The sequence below is a fragment of the Camelus dromedarius genome, chromosome 2 (assembly GCF_036321535.1).
Source record: "Camelus dromedarius isolate mCamDro1 chromosome 2, mCamDro1.pat, whole genome shotgun sequence".
Lineage (NCBI taxonomy): Eukaryota > Metazoa > Chordata > Mammalia > Artiodactyla > Camelidae > Camelus > Camelus dromedarius.
The window spans coordinates 70,889,274-70,916,290 of record NC_087437.1 but is presented as its reverse complement, the minus strand read 5'-3'; the positions used below and the strand labels follow the sequence as shown (position 1 = coordinate 70,916,290).

Here is a 27,017-nt window from a genome sequence, read left to right as displayed (position 1 = left end):
CTTTCTAGAAATCTACAAGAAAAACAGGATACAATCAGACATTTTGTAAGAGGTCCAGATTCTGAAATGGATTAAAATCAAACTAAACATAACTTGCTCCACTTGGCCCTGAAAACAACAGTGTGTGGATTCCAGACATCAAGCCTAGTTCTGGTTTTGATTCTACACTGATTGTATAGGTAACACTAGGCCTCGGCTCTCCTGTTTCCCGTTTGGAGAAAATGATACCTGTACAATTATAGTCACTCATATTCATATTCATTTGTGTTCATGTACATTCATTCACTGATGAGATGAATGAAATTATATGATAAGCTATGGGACAAAAAGATGTTATATACATTTAAGGTCAGTCACGTTTAGAGTGGCATGACAGTGACTGGCAGTAGTCGAAGTTTACGGTATTTTATCCTCTTCTTGGGTAGAATGCAGCATGAAGTGGCATTTCCTACTCCTTGGCCGCAAGAGCCTCGCGTATCTACCCAAGTTCTTCTCCAGGCAAGCCCCTTTCTTGTCTATCATCAAAGGGCAACATTTTAATATTCGGCCTTTGAATCGAATTTGACATCCTCAAATTTGGTTTTTACCAATGTCTAAAATTCGCCCAGCTTTCAGCTGAATCACCAAGACCCTATTTTGGCATTAAAGTTCCACGGAATGCTCTTTAACCATAGAATTCCATACAGTGGTACCTGATGATTTCAAATTATTTTCTCGATGATCAATAATTTAACAATAATTAGTCTGTGGGTACTTATATTATAGACCATCACTGCATCAGGTTCTTCTCTCATAAATTTTGCTAAGCATAAAATGTGCTTTAAAAATAAAATGGTGATAGATGCTAACAAAGAACTGGATAGCTTAAATTCACTCCATCTTTTACATCAACTTTGGGATTTAAAGTTCCATAGTTAATGGAGATGGGAAAAGCTTAGAGAGGGTTCAGGGCAAAGGTCAAAGAACTCTTCCTCCTTGCCTGCCCAAAATATTTTAAGAGGTTTGATAATGGTTATCAGTGAGATGATGTGTTAATAGATGTTCTTCGTCTATAATTCAGATTAAACATTTAAAACGGGGCCTTAAGAAACATCAAGGATTTAGTTTAGCTATAAAGTTCTGTCATATTTCAGGAGATATTAAATCCTCAGATGAAATACTGAGATGTCCTATAAGTTTATGAAACACATTCGGGCTCCTTTTTTCTATGACGATTTAGGTAAAGTGTTGCTAGAAGGCAGGACAGGTAAACCAAATGAGCCCTAGACTTTGGCTTTTTATAAAAGTTAAAAATGAGCTGTAGAGCTTATCTGGAAATACTCTTTCACAAAAAGTGAAACAGTGTGATCCAAGGACTGAAACACCTCACATGCTAAGCTGGCGGCTGTCATAGGGAGCCAATCTCATGTGAAATGTTTGGTCCCATTATTGATCAGTCTTTATAAATGCTTGGCAGAGGTCAAGGAAGCAGCACTAATGCTTTATAAAACAAATAAGATACTTATTTCTTTGTTTGCTTTTAAAAATGACATTTACGGATTTTTTTCTTTCTAGCATTCAGCTATATACAGCATATTATAATTGTCATATAATAACCTGAATTCAGGGACACATCTTTTAAAACAATGTATTATGCAGCGACCTTAGGTAAACATGCAATTTAGGAGCGGGAAAGATGCGCACAGAGACAAGTAATCATAGATACAAAGCTCGGTGAATTTCTGTGCCATGCACTTCACACCCCAACTCATCTCGCAGGGAAACTAGAGAAGGGGCAGAACCATTTCTATTATGATAATTCACAAAGGGAGGCCATATAGATATGCATGCAAAGTCTCTCTCCACCTCTCCATTTACATGCCAGGATTTCAACTCTGTGACACTGAGTCCCTTCATTTAGCCAATTAGTCTTTCCAGCTTCATGTAATGCACGCCAAGAAGAAGGAGAAATAGAAGTGCTGACGTTCACTGCTTTGAAAGTTGCTATTCTAATGCCAAAACTGCCTCTTGAGCAATTTCCAGAATGTATTAACATGGGAGCAAAGCACTATTCCTAAAGACATGGATCACATTATGCAGGGGAGCCCCCTTCACCATGTCACAACTGCATAGAATCTCCTCCATCTCACAAGACCTTAACAGTTGTAGTTAACATGGACTCAAGTTTATGGTCCTCACTCAGGCAAAACCCAGGAGGTCCTCCTGAAGAAAAAGGGCCAATTTAAAAATATTTAGCAAGCAAAGCACGACCTGTTTTCTGGACTATAGCACTGGCCAAATCTTTGCATGGCTGTACTGAAGAAAGCCAGTCAAAGTCCAAAGCAAACCAATCTCTCAGTTTAGGTTAGAGTGAAGGATTCTTCAGTTTCAGTCTTTTTTTTTTTTTTTTTTTCCAAACCAAGTCTTGGTTCAATTTTAATTATTTTAATTCAACATGCAACCCCTAGAATTTTCTCTCATTATTAAAGATCAAGTTGAAAAGAGCTGATATTTAAATAAAATCTAAATATGCTTCTACACTTGCAAAATGGTGTAGCCCACTTATCCATGTGATTCTGATACTTAGCAGGTAATAAGAAGTTGCTCTGAAATACTCAAAACTATTCATTCTCCTTCTCTGTTGTCCATCCTGGCCCGAGTGAAAACAGGGATGGAGGTTTCAACATCACCCTCTCCTTTCTCTTATCAACAGATTTACACAAGTCAGTTTATGTCAGTCTGGCCCTACATACTCAGCCTTTCCTTGTTTAACTCCTGACATTTGCAAGAGGGGATTGGACAGGTCCTTCGTGGAGGTGGTACAGCACAGTGGAAGGAGCACATGACCGTGATCAAGGACCTGTGTGCCCCAGTTCTGGCTCTTCTACAAGTTAGCTGTGTGTACACGACCATGCCTCTCTTCTGGGCTTCCTTTTCCCCACACACAGAACCTGGCATTGGCTGAGATGATCCTGCAAATTTCCTTCAAGTTTCTTGTTGTTTCCCTAAAAAGCTTCTGGAAACGGCTTCTTCCTTTGCCTTTGCTTTCTGTAGTTTAAGATCTTGGCTCAAGCTATCCCTTCCATTATTCTCTCAGTATTCCTCTACTATCTCCTAACCTTGCTGTCTCTCAAAAGGCATCATCTTTAGGCTCAGTTTTTTCTTCTTATAATCACACATTTGAAGGGTTGATGCACTCATCCATCTTTTCCTAAAATCCGCCTCTCTTAGTTATGGTTAATTAAGTTAATTCAGTTAACACTTCCTCTTCAGAATACCTCTGATTAGACGTTCTACCTGCGCCTCAAATTCCCTATAGAGCATTCTTTCTTTTTAAATCATCCCTGCTATCCAAATTCTATACAACCACATTCCATGACACCATTCTATGCCCCAAACTTCTGCTACACTTTCACATTTTAAAATATGGAACATTTCTTAAAATGAACTAAATTTTTTTTTTTTTTTTTTTTTTTTTTTTTTACTATTTTTCTTGGCTAGCTCTTGATCACAGCATACCTAGGAGATAAACATTGCCCCCTCCCTCTAAAACATCTTCTCAATGGTTTGATTGTCATAGTTACCTCTTCAGTACTCCAATGGATTTCTATGCTACTTCAGATCAATTAGGAATTGCAAACTCCCAGCACTGAAAGCCCTTTGTAGGTACACTCATCTAATCTGTCAGAAAATGGTGCCATCCAGGCCCCCCATATCCATCCACTAAGGAGATCTCTGCCTTCTTGCTTCTTGCCATTGAAGATCTTCTCTTTATGTGGAAAAGCCCATCTCTGAACCTGTCTCACATAAGCCTGAATCTGGGGAATAATTCCTCAGCACTGAAGAGCATCTTTCCTTCCTTCGAACTATGACTTAAACGCTGCTTCCTCTAGAGAGATTTCCAAGATTACTGTCAGCCGATCGCCATCCCTCTAAAACAAGGTAAAAACCACTCCATCTGCTTTACCACATTTAAAAAAATCGATTGCATTTTAAATGTATATTGTAGTTGCTTATAAATTCCATTGATAGCAGGAAAAACATAGTGGGTATTCAACCAATACAGCTTGATGAATTTATTGCCTTGCAACTTTAGGTCTTGATTTCAAATAGTTATATGTACAAAAAGCCCCCACTGTCCTGTTTTGTTACTTTAAGACATATAAAACTACTTAAGTCACCCGATTTTTGAGAACTGTCAACCACTATGCATGTGGTAGGTATCAGCAAACACCTGTTGAATTGGATTGAAGAAGAATCATCTTAAACAGTTTACTCTTGGAGGAGAGAGTAATCAGAAGAAGACTGTAAACATTAATATTCTATAACAGCATCTAAGTGTAATAAAAAATAATACTCAAATGAGAGTTTCTCAAATTTCTCTCATCCTCTTGATTATTTAATGTTACATTGATAAGAATATACTTTTAAAGATAGCTTTGATTTTAAAACACTAAATTTACACACCAAGAATTAGACACTAGCAAAATCTCATAGTCTGATAATTTATTTCTCTTTAATATATCTGTCTTGAGAACATCAGCAGGAATACACCAAAGAAATATGCCCCTCACGGGACCAACTATATAAAAAGACAGAACACATCATCAGCACAAAAATCATTATCCATCTAATTTCTCCCATTCTAGATGGCTCCGGTGAGCCCCTCCATCATTACTGACTAGGGTTAAGATAGACCTTAATGGATTAATTAAACCAAAGCAGGACTGCATTGCAGACCAAAGAGGAGTAGATCCTAACACAGACGAAGCAACAACCCCGTTCTTTCGTTCAAATGTATAAGGCTTGGCTACCCTCAAGTGCTGTACATTTATACTGTAAAGCAGTCGTCCAAAAATAAGATTTGATGTCTGTTGTCTGGGTCTTCCCCTTTGCACTCATAAAAATCTAATACTTGGGTGCTTATCAAAATTTATCATGTAATAAATGTTAGGACTTTTCTTTTGCTTCAGGAACGTGGGAGCATCTGGAAGAGAGGTAAAGTAATAGAGGCAGCGTGGTCATTCTGGTCATCATGAAGCACCACCTAGGGGAGAGGTTATTGTCTGAGTGCTAGTAAGACTGAGAGAGGGCCCAGGGCACAGGATATTCACGAAGGGCTGAAAGGGAGAAATGCCCACGTAAAGTCACTGGGACGCCCCAAGCAGCTGTCAGTAATGGAAACCTTGAGAGCTGCCCATTTAAAGAGGATTTTGAAATTCAAATGTAAAAGGAGAAGATGTTAATCCAAAAGGCACAATTTAGGGTCTTTTTCTTCTTGTAAAAGGAAGAGGAAGAAGGAGAGAAAAAAACAAAACAAAACAAAAAAAACAACAACCCGAAAGGACCCAGAGGCACTGTACCATATTGGCAGTTTACACTCTCTCTCTCTCTCTCTCTCTCTCTCTCTCTCTCTCTCTCTCACCAAATCAGCATATAATGACTGCAACATCTACTTTCCCAATAGGGACAATCAGGCTTTATCACACACAACGTTAAACACACAGGTATTAAAAGAAAATAAAAAAAACACCCAGAAACACCTCATTCTGGAAATGGTGAGACTGACTAGGGCAGACTGTCATTAATATCAAGCGTATCCTGTCAGTTTAGAAAAGCATCCCCGAAGCCAGACTGGAGCTAGCAGCCTTATTCCCACCGAAGAGGAAGTGTCCTGAAGGATGCCGGAAGGGGGCATCTGGGCAGCTTTCAGTTTCTTTTTTGAAATGACAGAAGCAAGGCAGGCTCCTCTCGGGGTCAGCTTGGCCCTACCACGTTGAATCCCAGTGTCTAACTGATAAGTAATTGAAATAAAAAGACACGGAGTTCAATGGCTGCTCTGAATTTTAAAAGCAAGTACAAATTCCCAGCCCCTCAGTAGATTTCATCTGTGATTCTTGCATTAGGGGAAAAACTTGCATGAAGTTCAAACAATAGCACGGCTCTCAAAAACACATGTCATTTCTCACTGGAGAGAAAGAATAGAATTATGGAGTTGGAAGGGTTTCCTACCTTAGTGATTATTTAATCCAGGCATTTTGTAAATGAGGAAACTGAGGACTTGCCAATGGTCACAGAGTTAATTATGCAGCTGGCAATTTTATCAGTAATGAATCCACAGACATATTCAGGGTGATCAGTGATCCAATGGAACTGGGTCCCTTAAGACCTTTTATTTAAACGATTATATAAGTACACACACGTACAGAGAGGAGAGACCTATAGATACAGATAAGTATATAAAATATATTTCTGGGTGGTAAAAATAGGATCCTGTGTTGTAGCTTTGTTGCTATCATGGTCAGGAAGCCACTGGCTAAATTTGTTTACTTGACAAATATTTATTGAGCTCCAACTGTGTGCAAGTATTATGAAAGTAAAAAAAAATGTATGATTAGACACAGTTTGCGCTGTTTCAAAAAGTTTTACATTGGTAACATAATGGTGCAAAATAATTGAGTAGTCAAACTCATTCCCATTGGATGAATATAAAACATAATCATGAATTTTGAATCAGGAGAGAAGGCCCTATATACTTGTCAGAGACTGGCAATAATCTGGAATGTTCTAGTACCCCAAATCTAAAGCTTGAGCCATTGATTTCAGCTGTTCTAGGCATCTGGACAGGCTTTTCCCCTCAGGATCCACCCTGAATTGACTGCCCTACGTAGCTCAGAAACAGGGCTGTCCAGGCCTTGCTGCTCGGCTCCTGCCCAGTCTCTGAGAGGGTATTTAGGTCAAAGATGAGGGTGGAGCAGGGGAGAAAGCAAAGAACCTGGCTGAGTCGTGGGTCTATTAGCTCCAACACACTACCTAATCTCCCAGTCATTTCGCTCACAGTTATATTTTAGTATATAGCACTGCAGAATGATTTCCTTTGAGATGAACAAAAATTCAGTGGCTAAAACTAATGAATATGATTGGTTCAAGTCATCCGGAGATGGAGAAAAATCACTAATGGTAAGCTTGAGACCAAAGAAGTGATCATATCATCCAGACATTTCTCTCAAAAAGAAGGGAGGCAAGAAAGAACATTTAAGTGCCTACCATGTTTCAGACACTATGAGAGGGGATTTACATATATCATCTTATTTAATTCTAATAAAAACCTTCCAGAGGAGAGATTATCATCTCCTTTTCTTCAGGTAAAGGAACGGAGGCACAGCAAGATTGTGGTTTCAGCATACTCACAAAGGGGAAAGTAATTTGTGACACTCACATACGGATCTAAGTTTGTCCAGTTACAAAGCCTGTGTTCTTTGCCAAAGTTTGCTAAGAGGGAAACTAAGAGGTGAAACCACTGTAAATGCCGTCGGCAATATTTTTAGTGAGTGTCTGCTACATGGTGCTAAATTGTGTGCAGAAGTTTACACAAATACAAACACACACTTTCTGCCACCTTGACATTTAAATATGCTAACACGAACAAACTGACATTGGACCCACCAAAAGAATATTAAATGTAGGAAATTCAAATGACTCTTTTACAAAAAGGTATTTTTTTTTTTTTAGTTATAGAAGACAGTCTACCCGACATTGCAAAGCTTTTGTGCAACTAATGCTTAAAAACATAAACAAACAAACAAAATCCCCAAACTCTTCCAATACCAGAAAAACATGCACAGTCTCCACAAAAATCTAGCACAGTCAATTCCCCAGTCATTGCCAACGGACAGGGATTTTTCCTCAAACAGATTTAAAGGTGAGCACATAGTTTGCGCATAAAGGTTTCATTTTCGGTCCAGGGTTGACATTGTCACTGCCTTTGCTTACCTTGTCTTCGTGAAGTGTGGAAAGGGAAAAAGGTTTGAGTTTTTCTTCCACATGTGAAGGCTTAGCTGTGGGGAAGGGTTGTTTAAATAAAAACACCGAGTTTCCTTCCTAGTGGAAGGCTCAGGCATCGGGAGATCCCCTCCTCCCTGCGTTCCACTATCCACATAAAAACACACACTCCCTTTCAAGCTTCCTCACCTCGTGGCGTGAGGGGTAGAAAAAGAAGGGAAGAAAAGAAAAGCGGGAAAGGGTGTCGAAGAGGAAGAGAGAGGGAGGGATGGGAAGAGTGTCTAAGGAAGTCGTGTCGTTCTCCAGAGTGCTCCAGAAAGTGAAAGTATGCAAGGAGCCAGCTTAGAAGCACGCAGCTCCCAGCTCTCCAGGGATGGCCCTCTCAGAGCATCAGCTCCAGAACGAAAGCCTTCTGTGGCCAGGATGGTGCTGAAAGAAGGAAGACGCTGGACAGGGGTTGGAGAAGGACACTATGGGGCTTTCCAGCCTTTTCTACCTCACATATCAAAACAGTTACTCTTGAAATGCTGTAACTTTCTGGGATATATCCAAATGCAAGAAAAAGGTGCATTCTAAGATGAAATGTGATGTGGGAATTATTTATTATCCATTATCATGCTACAATTATTTATTTATAATTATTATCTATCTACAACACTGCAGTCTTTCACTGCCTCTTGATAATCAAGAGTTGACAGCATCACTTTATTTTATTTTTTAACACATCACTTTACTTGCTTTGTTAAAGAAATAAAGAAGAAAGATTGAGGTGGATAGGAATTGTACTAAAATAATAAGGACACGCGACCGATATCCCCAAATCAACAACAAAAATATCGATGGTGAGGTCTTGAACTCATGGAGGTTTGTCTAATTTTTCCATAATCAGAACCAAAGGTGAAATTTAAGTTGCAATAGGCCCTCAACAGATAGTATTCACGGCTACTGCAGTCAGTCTTTTCTGAGTAAAAGGCCTGGCTGGGATTCCAAAGATTTTTCCCCTGCTGGAAACAGCATTCACAGTAGCTTTCCGGGGGAGCCGCACAAGAGAGGGGAAGGGTGAGAAGGAAGCATTAGCACCAGAAGTCTCTAGTCATCCTCTGCCACCGTGACACGGGTTAGCTGAAGGCCATGGAGAATGACGGATGTGCAGTCGCCTCTTTCTTACACAGACAGCAGAGGGGGGAAACCACACGCTTGTATTTTGCTAATGTAAAAGTCCCAGTGGAAACATTAGCACTCAAAGACATTAATGTGGATTTGGGACACTCCCTGAAGGATTTTGATTCCATTAGAAAAAAAAAAAAAAAGACGGTGACAGATCTAATCCTGCTTTGATATGTTTAATACCATTTAAAGAGAAACTGCACCCATTTACCTCCTCAGGCCGGGACACCAAGAGTTCAAAAAGTAAAACATCATTTCCCAGGGCAAAGAAAAAAGCTGGGAAAATATTATGTGAAAATTAATTTGGCATGCTTCTTTGAAATTTTAGATTTCTGGGATGAGCAAATGGGTACAGTTTTCTTTTAACTGTTTTTGAACACCATGTGTTGAGAAGAAAACAACAGAATGGCAATTGCTCATCCAAAATGCTAACTTGTGGCATGGCGCAGTCAAGATGGCCTGCCACAGCCAAAAAGCAGGTGTATGCTATGCCTCTCACTTCAGTAGCATGCGCGCCACATGGCCCTGCATTCAGCAACCTCTTGCATTTGCTTTTGGAACCTTTCTGAGGGGGACAGTAAACATGACTCAACAGAACGTCTAGGCTAGGCGGGACTGGCTCCCCCGGCTTTCTGTGAGACAGACTCTCTGAGAAAGAACTGAGGCAAAACTGGAATAATGCTCTCTATTTTGGAATTCTGTGACCTAGCACAAAAGTGCCTGGCTACAGATCATTTTGTGTGGCTGAAATTTAGGATCTAATCAGGTTGGAGAGGATGATGAATCAGCTTTTGTGTGGCTGGAGAGGGCCTAGGCAATCAGCTGTTTCATTGGGCTAAGGACACCGTTAATGCAGCTGCTACAGATCATACGCACCTACTGTAAAAGCTTAGAGTAATAAGCCCCTCGCCTCTCAGGCCCATGAATAAGCTCAAAACGGAGGATGTTCACAATTATTTGGCGTGCTGGGATGCCAAGGCTTCCCCAATCTGACGTTATGAATCTGATATTACATTTGCTCCAGGAATTAAAATACTTTTATATAGACTAGATCTCATTCAACTGTCTAACAGTCCTATGAGGAAGAGGAGGAGACAGAAAAAAAGATTCTCCTTCTGCCCTGAAAGAGGCCTGATAAAGAGCCAAATTAAAACTCATGCTCACTTTTAAGCCTAAAGCAGGTAGCATGTGGAATGAAATCTCAAGCTATCTGTGTTGTAGGGCTTGACAAGGTCTGAAGATAAAGGCGTAGATGGGGCTCAAAATGACTATTTCAACATAAAGACATGGGAAATTACTGCTTTATTCTATGATTTTAACTGATAAATCAATAGCCATTTATTAAAAACCTACTGTGCAAAGATATTGTCAGCCAAGAGTAAGGAAGAGTAAGATCTATAAATACTAAATTGGGAAGAAAAACCCTAAAGCTTTACAGATAATAGTTGCATCATATACTCTGCCAGCTGCCTTCTGGGTAGGCATTTATGGAGTTTAGAAAAGACAGTTTGTTGCCAAATACTTATATGCTATTGTTAATTTCATTTATTAAAATGACAATATTCACTATGTATCTTTTATTTCTGATGGTACATTCTAGGTGTTGGAGGATATAGGAACTGTATTTATGAAGCTTACTGTGCAGTGGTGGGAGGAATGACACACACACAAACATTCTCTGGTATAGGACAGTAGTATGTAATCAGTGCCAAATGAGACATATAAATAAGTGCTTTAGCAGTTCAGAAGAAGCGAGACCTCCTGGCTATGGAACAACCCTTTCATAGATTTGCTAAAATGGCTCAATGCGCAAACAGGAAGGGATTTGGACCAAGCTTTAAGGCGACCAGCCATCAGTGTGCACGGTGGTTTAGCTAGGCTATGAGGGGAGGGGTGTGTGCCCTATATCCATAACACCTCTCACACTGAGGTGTCCTGTGATTAATGCTGACTGAAAGAAAGCATGCATGGCTGAAAGAGGAGTCAATATGGATGATGGGCCAGGTCCAGTGGTTCTGCATCAGCCCTAGGTATTATGATGATTATTAATTCTCTGTGGGAAGTTGGCATTAAAATGACATCATTTTCTTCCCATACTATTATGAAAAATTTAGTCTTTTATCCACTCCAGAGTGATGGGAGGTACAATTGAGGGCTCATCCTTCCAAATGAGAGAAACACTTAGCCCATGTAAAATGCCACTGGTACGGGAATTACAATGTCTTTCAGAACAGTAACAAATGAAATCCCCATACTCCCCAAGGAGGATGAGTCAGAACCTGTGCTCCCTGGAAGCAACGACAATGGAGCTGAGGTGCAGTGGACATGTTGGGATCCACGTAAGAAGGCAGGTTACCATCCAGTAGAAAATGGAATATGGGTGTCCTGGCTTCTAGCGCTAGGTTCCATCTATAGAATCACCTTCTTTTGCAATTTTTATTCCTCTTGGACACTCTAGCCCTTTACATCATGAATAGTGGTATTCTGTAGTTGGTGTGCTTGTGTGTGTGTGTGTGTGTGTGTGCCTTTTTAAGAGGGAGAATGGCGTTACTGATGTGCTTTTGTAAAGGATTCAAGGTTGTCTGGATCCTCAAAGAATGCAATTGAAAAAAATACTGTTTCTTTGATTCAATGGTGCTTACATTTGGGCAGAGTTTTCTTTTTCCATCCTCAAATACAGTATTTGAGACAATCTGGCCACAATGGAAAGCTTTTAGAGCTTCAAAATGTAGGCGAACCAAATCAGAATTAATCTGTGAAAACGGAGACTCAGGCACATGGAAAAAGTTTAGAAAAAAATCCGGGCAGGAGGCAGTCCCACGGAAAGATGCCTGACATCTCTCCGAATTTAAGGTGAGCTGGAGTAGGACAGGGGAGAAGCGGCCATGGAAAGTTCCAGCTGCCATGTGATCTGCTGTCTCACCTATGCCCATTCAACTTGAGTTTGTGTCATCAAGGGGGCTAGTTGATTTTGTTAAAGTGTGTCCTGTGGTCTGACTGCACGAACCCAGAGGAGGCCAACAAAGGGAAGTCTACTCTATCTGGGGCTAGGGTGAAGTTGCCAATAGCTATTCGCTCAAAAAGGACTGACCAGATCAGTATGCAGGGCATTTACAGCAGCGTTGCCTTTTCGTATCACATGAAAAGCCATGTAGTTTACTGGGAAAAATTAATTAACCAAAAAAAGAAGGCTTGCAAACGATAGAAGCAAAAGGGATAGAAGATACCAGTGACCACCTCTGAACACTAGGTACATGCCCAACAGTTTTTCTTTATATGTGGATTTCTCTACATATGTTATCTCATTTGATCCTCATACTAATTATGAAAGATTGAAATTTTGCCCATTTTCTATGTGAGGAGCCTAAGGTTCAGAGAGGTTAGGTGAATGTCCTCTGGTCACACAGCTAGTAGGGGCTACGCTGGGTTTCAAATCAGAGCGGTAGGACATAAAGCCTGAGCTCTTCTCTGTGCCTTGTGCTTTTCATGGCATGAAATCAGTGTTGGGGGAACTCTGCCCAGCATCTCTGGTTAGCAGAGTGAATCGCTTTTATCATTTGCCAACATGTCATAGAAAAAAACCAAAACAACAAAAAAAATTGAAACTCCTGGCTCTAGGAGATTTCCTATCAACCACCTGAAGTTTGGCTTGGTTACATAGTATTTGAATATCTGACAATCTTATAAAAAGTCTAACAAAAATACAGAATTTTTCATTTATGCTAGATTCTAGTTAGTTAAAAATCTCCTATTCCTACATAACAGTGTGCCTGGGGGTCTCTCTCACTGCCAGAAACTTATCTGAAAATGCTGAAAAGTCAGAATTTGGGGCCTATATACTGACTAATATTACCAGCTGTGAGTCGGCTTGAACATCAGTAATATGATATTTCCCGCTACAATTTGATTTGGTTGAAATGTGTTTGAAGTTCACCCTTTTATTAACTAGAATTACCACCTCCTGTAACTGGAGGGCCCCTGAGAGCAGGCTGCTAGTGCAATCCAACCTCCCACCCGCCATCAGTGCATTTCCTGGCAACAAATACTATTAAATTGATAACTACAGAAATAGGTCAAAATGTCTTTTCAATAGTTGCTAATGTTCCCCTAATGCTCCATCTCCTCCCTTTGATTCTCCGGCTAACATTTTCTCAAACATCACAGGAGCAACAACTAGTAAAGAGAAATGACTAGGAGATGGGGAAGCTGGCAGCAGTGGATGGAGGAGGTCTTAGGAGTTCCCTGAATTATCAGACAGAAAAGCTAAACTTCCCTAGGGGCCAAGGGCCCCAAACTCAGCTCCCCTGGTGAGCTGGGGGACCCGGAAAAAAAAGCCATGTCCCATCTGAGCCTTAATAACCTCCTCTGCAAAAGAGGAAACTCAAGATGACTGATTATTCAAATTCTCAAGCTGCTCAGAGCTCATAGGAGCCTTGACTCCTCTCAAAACAGTGGGGTTTTAAACTTACTTACTCTACTTTCATAACCATACCTGTTAGGGCCTTGGCTACCCAAGATAGAAACTTATTTTTACATTTGAAAAAGATACTGTGGCATATTTTTTTGTGAGACAGACCCTCTGCAATCATCCTGGGTTTGATTATTCACTGGGTAAACCTACAGCTTTTTTTTTCTTTTCTCCTCTCTCCCAGGAAGAAAGTTTGCTTTTTAGAGTTCACATCACATTTGTGACCAAAGATAAAGAAATGGGGGGTTGGGTCGGTACAGCTGTCTCAGGACGTGGCTGATTCTATGCAGAGGAGTCTCACTCAGAGGGGACAGCCACCTACTGTAGGCAAGAAGCATAAACCCCCTTGTTAATGAGGTACATTTCAATTTCCAACACTTCTTCTGAGATGCAAACATCCCGTAGGGGGGTTAAGCCATTCATGCCTGGATGCTCTAATCACTTCAACCCCAAGAGGGTTACCTCAGTGTAAAGTAGTTTTGAATTGGAGCTGGGGGAAGGGATAGGGATAATTTTGGAATAGGGGAGGTTGAGGGGAAAATAAAATCAGAGAAACAGAAGGACCCTGGGCCCTGGAGGCAGAGGAAAGAAGGAAGGGAGTGGTCGTGACTGAAAGGGACTCAATTTCTTTAGTACTTTTTCCTTTGGGTCTTGTCAGGAGCTAGTGAACCATTGAGAAATCCCTTGGGAGGCGCCACGGGCTCTGAGTAATGCTTTGGACCCTTCTGCCATGCCGTGGTTGTGCTATCGCTAGACAGGAAGTCAGCACCAATTTGAAGACTTGTAAACTTCAGCTACCTAGTTCAGGCAAATAAAGGTTATTCTAATCTCCTATGATTTAAACTCACAGAGACTGCAGTCTGGCCCCTCTCCATCAGATTCCTCCTGCCTTCCTTCCTTTCATGGGGGAGGGAGGGCAGAGGTGTGGGAGAGCGGGGGAGGGGCCGAGGAAGGGGCGGGCCTTCCTGAGATTGCACGGTGAGCGAGGCTTTGTGTCGGATGAGCCTCTTTCTCTGGACCCTCCCGGCAGCCTTGGAGACCCTGTTAAGTGGTTGGAAGTATTTCATAGGTTCAGAATGCTAACTTGCTTGACCATTCAGGTTTCTTCTCCCCGCTCCTAGTTCCTCTGCAATAATTCCTCTTGGTGATGGGTGCTTAGAAACTGGTTTACAGACCGGTCATCTAGAATGTATCTTTTGGGAATGTTGAGGATGGCCTGAGTCATCAAAGGCATATCTGGCTGGGAGTCAGGAGCCTTGCGTTCGTCTGGTTAAGACTTCGCCTTAACAGACTGTCACTGAGGGCAGATCCAGGCACCTCTATGGGGTCTAATCATGACCTTACAATCCTGTCATCCACACTCATTGAGGTTGTTGCAGGGGTGTGAATGTACAAAATTCAGCAAGAATCATTTTCATTAGGTCATATGGAGATTAAAGAGAGGAACTCCCTCCTCCTAACACCATTTTGGGGTAAGAAGGTTGCTGGGAGCTGAAGGCAGAAAGGAAAGGCGAGAAGGATGTGGAACACACAGCCAGCAGCAGCAATGGTGGGAGCCTGAGAGGAACGGGAGCCCAGGGCCAGAGCCAGGAGATGAAATCGTTTTTAGAGTTCACTGATGTGTTTGATCTCATAATGGTTGGTAAGTCCTAGTCTAAAATTACCCAAATGTATATTCTTTTTAATAGCTCAACATATGGTTGAAGCCTATTTTATAAACTTTTCAATAATGGGCAAAGACTTCTCTACGACAACTATTTCTCCCAAGGATTAACCTCTAGCAAAAAAAAAAAAAAAAAAAATTGTCTGAGACCACTACAGAGTTTCTGATTACAGAACAGGAGCTTCTTGACGATAATCATCTCGAGGTGTTCAGAGGGAGGAAGGAGAGATGAGTTATTCTAAACCATATTGTACGGACAGAAATCTTCAGCGTTTACACAGGCATTAGCTTCTGAGGAATCGAAAAAGAGGATCATTTTCAGTAAGAGAAGATAAGTGACTGATCCCTTCAGTTGGGATGCCAGGAAAAGATAAATTCCAGGCAGGACCGGCCGGCTACAGCGTCTGTGGGGCACAAGGCAATATGAAAATGCGGGGCTCTTTACTTAAAAAATCATTAAAAATTTCAAGACAGCAACGGCAGAACATTAAATCAAACCCAGGGCCCTTTGAAGCACAGGGCTTGGTGTGAATGCATGGGTGGTACAGCTGGGACGTAGCCCTCATTCTAGCTGCACTGTTTTCACCAAAGCATTCCAGTCCCATAGTCACCTAAATTGAGAAAGATGCACCACCACTCTCAAAACTCTCAGTTAACCCTGTCTTCTTAGGGTAAGAACGCAAGTGGATTCTGCAGCAACGGTCAGAAAAATCTGGGGTCTGCCAAGATGTCTGATAGATTTCAATTGTGCTGGCTTCTGCTACATTTGTTACAGCCACCAATCCCCACTTCTGTCACAACCTAAAGATGCCCATGATATCAATGTCTGGGAATTGAAGCATATTTTTTTAAAACACAAATTTCCCTGAAGAAAAAAAAACAAAACAAAACAACAAAACAAGCAGAAGTTACTAAAGAAACTGAATTTCCTGGATATAAGTCCTATCCCTGACTTCTTTCTGGCCTTACCTTGAGCAGGTCCTGGGCATGTGCACACAGGCTCAGAAACACAGGTGAATTACCACAATAACTCTTTTCAGTTTGGGGAAAAAATAGAGGAAACAGGAGAACCTGGTCTTAGCCCAGCAGAAACGCACTCGGTTCACTAACAGTTTGCTTGCTCCCTCTCTCTCCTCTTATTATGCTAAGTTAGAGCTATGACTTCACTCTCCATGGAAGCTAAGTTTCTCTTTCCTGGATGCTTGGAATGGACCCGAGAAAAGCTATTAGAGGGTAACGGTCATGTCTAAAAAATCACATTTATTTATCTTCACCTGCTCTTCTCATGTCATTATCATTCCACTGAGGTCTGGATATAGAATGCAGAGATTAAATAGCCCAGATGAACATCAAAAGAATAACAGCAGTACCGAAGAGATGAATGCAGCCTCTTTCCCAGTGATCTTAGGGGCTTTATATATACTGAGCCTGATTCTCCTTGGGACGGACCAGTGGCCTGGGCAGATGCCTAGGATGTTTGTGTAGGTTGATGCTCTCCTCCCCTTACTATATATCTCTGTCCCACTTTCCAAAAAAAAAAAAAAAAAAGTCTAATATACAGAGCCAGTTCACTCCTGCAGCCAGAATTAAACTCTGATAGTAGATCTTGATTTAGGATTTTTTTTAAGCTATCTATTGGCAAAACTAATCTTTCATTTTGCTTAATAGGTTTGTACTGCCTAGAGTCAGGCCACGAGGGGCCATAAGTCGATGGAAATGTGTTTGAATCTCTATAGTCATGCTTAAATTTCAAGAAGTCTTCCATTCACAGAGCTGATATAGGCTCAGTCATCATTTTCAAGTGTTTTAACAATTGATAATTAGCAGAGGAGGTCTTAAAATTAAAATTAAAAAATGATCCTCACAACAGTTGCATATATAAAATCCTGATTCATTTATTTTTAAATCTTTTTCCCCTGCTGTGAATAGATAGCTATAATATATACATTTATATACGTGTGCACAATCAGCCTTAGCAATACTGCTGTGAAGGAGATTAGGATAGACGGTTTTCTATTTATTTGACAAATACACTATTACATAGACAGGTTAAGTGATCTGTCCTGTAAGGAAGGTAGAGCTGGAAAAAAAACCTGTCACCTCTACTCTCAGGTTAGACCATGCTGGAATTGGGTAGCCATTATTGTTTTTGAGCGAGCTGATCTCAATATTTGGCAAGGCAATTTTCCTGAAAAAAGAATCTACACTTGCTGTTTTTCCCTTGGTACTTTCCTTCACCCTCTCTCTTCCTCCCCTCTGAGATTACTATAAACTATTGATAAATGTGGCTGCTCTAAGTTTATGCTTGCTCTTCGTGGGTTCTGATGGATTTTAGCTCTTAAGAGAGCGTAAGAAGAAAAAATCTTCTCTGAAATGTAATGCTGATAAATAATGCTGGAACAGTTGGTTTGAGTTAATGTCACTATAATAGTTGATCCTGGTATAAGTGAGGTCTTGGACTCCCCTTTCATAAGAGCTAGTCTATTGGCTCTGAAGTGACCTAACCCCAACAAGGAGCAAAGGCTTCTCTGAGGCAGAACTCACTCATCAACACCCACCTGCTCTCCTGGGATCTCAGGCAGGGGCCAGTCCTTTCTCCTGCACCTTCCTGTGAACTGCTGCACCTCTCTACTGTACATTAGGGCTACACCCCCTGAGTTCTCAACCTTAGTAGTCTTCCTCTATTTTGGTACATATTTGCATGATGCTTACTGGGATACATTTAATAAAAAATAGGAAAGACTATTTTGGTATTATTTTAATTCTTTATTATCTATTTTGTTAATTATTTGTGTGACTAAAAAAAATCCTCAGTATCTTGCCTAGATTGTCATGCTTCTGGTTATGTTTTCCAATGTTATCTGGTAAATACTTAGGAAATACAATTTTATTTGAATAAATCCTAAACAAAACATAATTGTGAAAGAAAACCAACAGGGAAAACCATATAATACATTTTGAAACTGAGTGTAATAATAGCTACTTAATTCTGAAATATCTGCCAGTCTTACTCCTTTATATTAGAAGGTAAAGTTGCCAACAAATTAGTTACCCATACTAATTTTTTAAAATGAAGGGACAAAATTATACGTTTTTTTTCCCCCTGATGTTAAGAACTGTAACCCCTGCAGCGTAATAGCACCTGAGCAGCATCTGCGATGTGAAACTGGCTTCAGTGATTTCTCTTAAAGGAGACTGCACTGCTATTACCGTCAAGAAAGCTGCTTCTGCTTAGGACCCAGACTCCACGAGGAATGTCCCGGTTCCCTACAGAACCCGGCTGGCTGTCATCCCATCAGGTATCCAGTCTGCAGTTGCCACTCAGACTTGCAGAGCGTGTGTTTGGGGACGACACACAGAGGAATACGAAAGGATACAGAGCGCTGTTGTACCAGTACATTTATTGTAAGGAACTAGTTATGCTGCAACTGCTTTGCTCTTTTATATTCTAGGCAACACACTGGTGAGTATAATTCATAATGAACATATTCAACATTTTTTCCATCAGTTCAATACATTATTCATAAATATTAGAGATGGAAAAGACCTAGTAGATTACTGAGTCCAAACCTCCTTTCTGCACTGCCCTTTCCCCTCACTGTTGATGCTAGCTCAAAAACCAAAACCAAACAGATCACACAAGGAAAGCAACAACTTCACAAGTTTTACGAGCAAAAAAGAAAGCGCCGAAGAAGCCTGTACTGAGGGTGGGGAAGTCCGAGGTCTTCCCTTCCTGCTGGTGGAGCTCAGGGAAGACTAAAAGTATGGTGGCTCTTTGCTGTGAAGAGAAGCCATGGGAGAAAAAAGCCAGCTTCTCCTCTTGAGATTCACAGTTCAAGGTAAAGCCCAAGAGGCGATCCCATGTCCTTGGTCAAGGGCTCCCTATCTGTCTCTACAACCTGGTATGGATGCAGGCATTCTTCTCTCCTGTTAGAACTTGAGATACTGATGATAATGATAAACAGCAAAAGAAGAAATGAATAGAGAGTTAAAACTATTAGCAAATGCTCCCTGGGATTATCTGTACTATCAAGATAGGAAAACTTTGCAGATGCTACTGTCTCTCTAGAGGAATAAATGCTTACATTTTAATATTCTCAGCAGCTGGTTCCTGTTGAATGCCATCAGGATGATTCAGCCACCCACCAGGAACACCAGGAACAGCAAGTGCACACGGAGCAATCTGTAAAACTTTCTTCTCTTGATGCCAACACTATTACTCTGGCAAAGTCAGAACTCTTTACTGAATTACCAGTTCTACTGACTATGACCTCGTTCCCCTCACAAATACCAGCTCACTCTCAAATAAATGACTAAGATGCAACATTCTTCCTGATTTGAGCACATCCTGCCGTCAGACTCTCTTCAACCATGGTTTTAATTTTCTCACTATTCACTGTGAGCCCGAAGGGCCAGCAAGATCCATATACACCCTGAGTCTGCCTTGTATGCCTCCTGCCTCCAACCGACCCTGTGCACTGATTGCTATATCTCTACCCTGACATGCCTCAAGTTATTTGATCACTTCCAATTTTTAGAACTTTCCCATTTCCATAGAATGGGGTTGTGTGCCAGGTAAACAAAAATGTGTAGATGAATTGCATTGACCATAGACCTCATTAAGACAGAATTGCCGTGCCATACTCGAGTTGGCTAAAAAAATCCTATACTTGCCCCGGTCTTCAAACAGATCAGATCAGGCACTAAACGGAAGAAATGCCAAAGATGACAGCTAGCTATCAAAAATGTCTCACTGCCTCATTTTCAGGTCCCCAAAGTAAAATCTAAGGACATTCAACACAGATTCAGGTGCTTTCAACAGCCATGAAAATATATGGCTGGAGAGGGAATCTATAAATGTAATGAATACACAATTGGCTTATAACAGATGCAAGTAAAATTAAATTCGATATCTTGACCTGCTCTCCAAAGTGAAAGTTTCTAGTTCAGGCTACAGACGGAGGTATAACAAGCTCATTAATCACATGAACCAGAATTACAAGCTGACACTTCTGGGGATGTTGCAAAGAGCAACCCTAAGTGGCTGGGGGCCTGTGGGGAACCTGAAAAGGGAGGTGGCACTGACAGTCTACAGTGAGCAGTACTGATGCCTTTCATGGTATACACAGGTTGGCCAGGGCTGACTATTCTAAACTTCCAGGAAAGAACTAACGGATTTTTGTAAGGAAGTAATAAGACCTATGAACTTGCATGGAAAGATTCAATATATTCTTATTCAGCTCCTGTTACGTAAAAGTCATTTTGTTTGTTGCTTGAGGAGACACTGAACTCAGTGGAGATCAGTCTGTGAGCTCAAGAGGAATATTGTTGGGAAAGACCTAATGGAAAGGGAATACTAGTAACTGTAGTAGTAACAACGACAACGATACTGAGTGGTGACCATGTGCTAGTCATGGTGCTAACAAGAACTTTATATACTCCATTTCAGGAATTCTTACAATATCCCAGCAAGGCAGTTATCATTTTCCTATTTACAGATGTGGAAAGTGAGGCCTAGTGAACTTAAGGGCATTGCCCCAAATTGTATAGACCTGCTCCTTGCGTTACAAATAAACACACAAATGGCTAATCTAAAGATCAAGTATTGTAGAAATAAAGAAGGCAGAATTTGCTTCTATTTAGGAACACCAGGGGAAAAGGAACAGGGGTGTGGAAATGTGATGTGCACTTAGGAAGCAAGGAGTAGGCCAGTTAAAGTGTGTTTAACTGTGTTGACTCAGCATCCTCTGATTAGAACTCAAATTTTGATAAGACAGATACACTGATCTTTACAGAAAGATTTCTAAGGAGAAGGATGTCTTTCCAAAGGATTTCCTGATTACAATTTCTCAAATTTCTTTCCTTTGCCTTGCCTTGCCTTTCTCTTTCCTTTCTTTTCTCTCTTTCTTCTCTTCTCTTTTCTTTTCTTTTTAGAGGGCAGAGGGATGAGGAGAAATGAGATACGAGGTTACCCCGGATGGGATATGAGGATGGCATGAGGGGAACAATGTGATCAGCAGAGGATGTCCAGGGAGTGCCGATGTGAGCGCATTTTCTTTCATTGCCCAGAATGCCTTGTCCTTCCCACATGTGTCTGCCCCTGCCCCATCTACAGTAGGATTATTGGTACAGAAATAGGCACCTTAAGGGCTCTGTTACTTTGCTCTCGTCCTTAATGACTTCTGGAATACCACTCACTTTTTATTTTTATAAATCTGTTTTACCGATCAGGCTTGTATTAGCTAGAAAACGAGTTCTAGTACAATTTGCCTTTTTTCCTCTTGAGAAAGGTTTGTCCCTTCTCTGTTTAAGTTTTCTTATTACCCAAACAGCATTTCTTATTCTGTCAAACACTCTGCCCCTTTAGTGAAAATAAAACATGTGCTTTTCTGAATCTTCTCCACTCTTCTCTATTTAGAACCCCTGGTGCAGAGAATCCAGTGTATAGCACCCCTAGTCAAGATGAATTTGTTTTTTAAGCTTTTAAAAAAATTATGTTTTCCAAATATATAATATTATAAAATCATTATAATATATAAAATACATATTTAAAAAAATTCTACATGGTCCTGCACCAGATGTTCAATATTCCTTCCTGGAGAGTTTGCTAACCCACTCACCCTTATTGAGCTATCTAAGGCTCCTTCAAGCTCTAAGATGCGATGATTATGATTCTTATGATGCTGACATTTGCTCTGTTGACTCTTAAAGCAGAGCTTTTCAACTTCAAACAATAGCATAACAAGTTGCTGTAACAATTACACTTATATGAATCTTTAAGCAGATGTGCACAATAGCTCTTTACAACCATTATCACACTGGACAGCCAAAGCTTAGGAGGTTCTTAAAATTCTATGTGAAAGTGAATTCTGCAGTTGATTAAATCCTATAGGGAAAAGTCTGGCCTTTCTATCTACTTTTAAAATTGATTGACTTTTTTTTTGGGTAGCTGTTAATTTTGCAGCTAGCCACGAGCTTTAAGCATGTCCAGTAACTTTAATCATTAGCCCCTACTCTGTCAGGGCTCCTGTGTCTCGCCCTCCTGACCTTGCCCACTGAGTTCAGTCTTCCTGATGTAATCACACTTGCTCCTTTGTAGTAACATTCGTCACACTGCTCATTAGAATTATCATCATTCCTACTGCACCTTAGGTCAACGGCATTAAATGTGCTTATGCAATTTGTTGTCATTTAAATTCTTCAGCCAGGATTTCTTCATCCAGAAGGACAATTTCATTTTATCTGATCAATAAATAACTAGCCAGTCGGATGACTCTGGAAAGGTTGGTAGAAAATCGTTCATTGGAGCAAAATCTTAAGTCTAGAGAGGTTTTTGTGAGCTTGGATGGTGGCATTTTGCTGACCTTGAATCCATAGTTTCAAAATCTGTCAACTTAACTCTTTCAATCTAGTAAAGCAATAAGGATAAAATATGTGTGATTTATATTTATGCGTGTGTTGAACTTAATATATTTGTCAAGAGTCGAGGTATTTTTAAAATATTCAGTCTGTTCCACAGTGACTAATTCACTGACTTTCAGGTATACCTTAAAATATTCTTTTCACTGTGGCTTAAACCTATTTTTTTTTTTTTAAATAAAGAATACAGAGACTATGAAGTGGCAATGTAGTTCACGGTGACATTCTGTACACTCCTTAACTTTTGCTCTTTCTATGGTCAGGGTATGTACAAATAAATAAATCTACAATAGGTTGTCTAGAAATTTTTGTTTGGCTACACTTTGAAAACATAGCTTAAATAGTTGAAAGCTTGGCATCTCATCATGTTTTTATATTATAAGGCTTACAATGCCACCTTATAGAAGATATATTCATTTATTTCCATGTTCAATCAAAAGTGTAGGGTTTCAGGTCTAAGAATGGATTACAGATCACTCTCTCCTGGTTATTTTTGGCTTTAAGTATATTGATCATTTTATCATTTTCTTGTTTTAAACTGCTCTAAACACAGCACAAATGTTATTCTCATCATGCCAGAAATGGGTTTGGAATTGATTTTGAGTTTCCATCAATTTTACTCTTTGCTCTCTGTGAGAAGTTTTTCACTTACTTAAATTCAAAAGAAGAGTTTTGTTGAAAAGATGTCAGAGTACAACATTTAGAGATCCTTAGCTGGACAAGGAAACTCACATTTTCTACTCTACAAAAGAATAAAAATCATTGAATTTATTACCATGGGCTTTATTGAAATTAGTGGAGAATCATTCAGACGAATGCAATTTCAAGGGCTTCTTCCCTCTTTCTCTCCATGTAAGTGTTTGACAAAAGCATGTATCTTCTGAGAAGCTGGCCTGATTGGTCCAGGTTGGCACTGTTTCAGTGTTTGGCCTACGGCGGCTGCTTAGGAATAATTTTGTCTCATCCTCTCTATTTTCCTGGACCGTATCGGACTCAGACACGTGGTATGCAAAGGAAATCCAAGTCCCTTAAAAATGCTATTTCTTTTGGTAATAAAGCGAAGCCCAGTTCTACTTTGGCCAAATGATCTTATCAAGATTTAACAAGAGATATTTAGTAATATCTCCAATCTGGGAGAAGGCATTCCACTAAGAAAGATAATTCATTATATACAGAATACATATATTTTCCCTTCTGGTACCAGGTAGCGACATCACCAAATTTTCTCTATTGGTACTGAGAATAATACATAACACCGACACAAATTTTATGGCAATTATTCATTTCAATTAATTTAAAAAGAAATAAACAAGTAGTTCTTTCCACATTAGAAGAGATACTGGAGATCTATTTTCAGTTATTGCCGAAAATATTTTGGCTTCCCTAACGGCACCTTCCTAACACAGCTGTTGTGCCCTCCTCTGCGCTGTCACAATGCAGAGTTAGTAACATTTCAGCCAGGTTCTCCAGACTAATTGGATGAAACAATTGCATGACAGTATTAAGATTCCTTTGCAGAATTAAATGAGAGGAGATCTGCACAGTTCAGATAGCCTGGAAGATTTGCAAGGAATACAGCCCAAATCCTACATGTTCCATACATTTTTCTACCTTTACAGTAATAATCGGTTGTATAGTAAGTGCTAGGATTTGACGACACACTTAAGAACATCAACAAACATAGGGAGAAATGGAGATTAGGTAAACTTCACTTCCCACCCCGGCCGTCCTTCTCTCCTGTGCTGTTTTCTGTTTCAGAGTGAAATGCTCCATCTCTTTTAAAAAGTGCCAGGAAATCTCTTCTCTAGCAATCTAGACCCTTGATTTTACATGTGTCGTATGACACACCTTGAAAGAGAGAGTGCTACAAACCAGAGTGGGACGATAATTTAAATACAGACTTAGGGGGAAGAGCTCCATCTACTGAATCAGTTAGATCATAGTTTGCACCCTATAGTTATCCCATTCACTACTTTCAACCTCTTAGAGGCTCTGGGGAGAATAGAAAAGTTACAGACTCAAAACCAGCTTTGAGTCTGATGCCATTTTGAATACTTCCCAGATACCCTGAGCCCTTTTCCTGTGCCCTTCCCAATCTCCAACGCTTTCCATGTTTCAATATACAAGAAAAATGGGATGCTCTGCTGTATAAATCATCCCTGGAAAGAGGCAGAAAGCCTTTGGTAATTGAAGGAAAAGCCCCAAGTAGCTGAAGGGAAAACAACGGAAAAGAAATCGCTCTACCTGACCGGTTGGCAGCCCAGGTCAGAAGCAAAGGGAAGAGCAGCCTACTTCCTCCTCCTGCCCTGCATCATTGCTGCGGAAGCCTGCAGCCACCCAGGAGCAGCTCTTCTGGGCTCTCCCCAGCTGCACAGTGTTGTTGTGGCATTGGGAATTTGCTGTGGCTTCGTAAGATTATGGGGATATGCTTCAGCAAGCCAAAAAAGTCACAAACAAAATTCAGGAGAGAAAAAAAAAAAGTACAAAACCAGCTGATCCTACTGGAGAAGCTCTTGGCATTTTCCTGCATATGCCACAATTCTCTTTGGTATTTCCTGGTTCTATGATCAGAAAATTTATCATATCATGTTTATGATTGTTGTTTTTGCGGGATCGCTGGTGGTGAGAGGTGGTACAGTGAGCACAAACAGACAGACCCGGGAGGCCACGGCAAAGATAACTTCCCTTACTGATTTGAAAGCTTTTCAGGAGATCGCAAGGTTAGAAAGTTTCTTCTTCAGAATATTGAAGACATATAGAAATCACATATAGGAAACAAGAGCCATAGCCTTTCTAGACTGGGAAAGTAAAAAAAAAAACTTTTTAACACAGTAACAGATATGGAACAAAGCAAATCATATCTGAATCAACCTGAATGGTAACATAGCTGCATAAAATTCAGGAGTGTGTAAGACTTATAAAAATACTTTATAAGTTAACATAAATTATTAGAATACAAATAGACATTTATAAGTATATGCATATGTTAAATAATCAGAAGGAGGCAACAGTTAATTGGATTTTTAAGTTACAGAATAATAATAAATACAGTAAATTAATAAAAGTTTGCATTAATGTTAATCCTCTTTCATGCAAAAATAGAATTAATATAAATGTAAAGTGAAGCTGTGTCTCCATATGTGTGTGTATGTGTATATATATATGTATATGTATATCTGCAAAAAGTATTACTGAGTGACGTTGAAAGGTGATATGCAGCAGAGAAACTAAAACTTTGAATTATTTTACATTGGGCATTGAAAATATCAGCATTAACCTGGCAGGTTTTTTTCTTTTTTTTTTTTTTTTAATACATTTAATTTTCAGGTTCCGTTTTAAATCATGGAAAGAAAAAAAATTACAACAGCCTTGTATACATGCACAATCTGTATTTTGTAAAAATTTTCACTTGCATTTCTTAGAATATTTAGTTTGCTAAAAACGGCTAATTGGCTTTTCCTCAAGCCTCTGCAAGACAAGTTCAGTTCTGAGTCAAGAACTATGAGAAATTTCACCACGAAATGAAATTTGTTTGGGTAGTTAGAAGGCCTGAAAAATGAGATTATCTCCACCATAACTATAACAAACAGCTAATGAATAAATATATTCTGGCAAGAATCGATAAGAATTGCAAAGCCTCAGAGGGTCATCGCAGACTTGAGAAAGGTAAGCAAGTGAGGAAACATCAAATGGAGTTCATGGAGATAAAGCATTCTGAAAGATGGAAAGTATTAACAGTCACTGACAGGAAAGAATATATTCCACAGGGATGGCAACAACAAAATGAAACAAAACAACCCCAAACAACTGGAAATATCTGTCTCCTGGAGCAAAGTAAGACTATTTGTTCAGCAAGAGGAGAACCTACTTCTTTGTCATTCCCTTTGGAAGCCTGTGTTGTTTTTTTTTTTAAAGGTTGCACAAAAGATACATGTGTTCTTTTTCTAGTATTATTATAGGCCCACCTAGATTTAGCTTTCGATTCCAGATGAGATCAGGCATGTTCAGACTAGCACATCTTTGCTCTGTAAGCACAGAGCTGCTATCATTTCACTGGCAAATTCGCAGATCCCCAAATTTATGCACAATAGATACCCTTAAAAATCTGCAAATTTTCTACTTCAGGCAAATACCTCCTTGAGTTCAATTTTTTTCTTATTTTATTCTGCTAGTATTAAGCTGAAAAGTTAAGGCAGGCAACTCCCATAAGAAAGGAAAGTTGAATAGTACTTACCCTAAGTACAATGTGCAAGCCTTAATGGGGAAATCTACTTTTGCTCTATGATTTTTAGAAGGGAGTCCAGGTTTAAACTCAGCTCTCGCCCTTTTCCCTTCTGGAAAACCGAGTAGACTCACTGAAGGTGGCTCTGAGAAAGATCTTACAAATCAGCAGCCTTACCTGTGGCCATTCAGAAGACTGCACTTTGGTGTGTATTTAAAACTATGAATAAAGTCAGATACAGCGCATGCTCAGCAGGCAATTTAGAAATATTTATAACATTGTTGTTTCAAAAACAAATTTCCTCAAACAAAGCAAAA

General features: G+C 40.0%; 1 protein-coding gene across 24 annotated transcripts in view; it reads right to left on the bottom strand.

The window, feature by feature from the left end:
* Positions 1–27,017, bottom strand: part of ZBTB20 (zinc finger and BTB domain containing 20) — a 758,440-nt gene that overhangs the window by 102,928 nt on the left and 628,495 nt on the right. The window contains exon 1 of one of the 24 annotated variants that reach the window (XM_064495101.1): positions 24,723–25,383. The exons of the other annotated variants lie outside the window; for them this stretch is intronic. The gene's annotated coding sequence lies outside the window, so the exon portion shown is untranslated. Of the gene's footprint in view, positions 1–24,722; positions 25,384–27,017 lie in introns of those variants that run through there. 24 annotated transcript variants of the gene reach the window in all.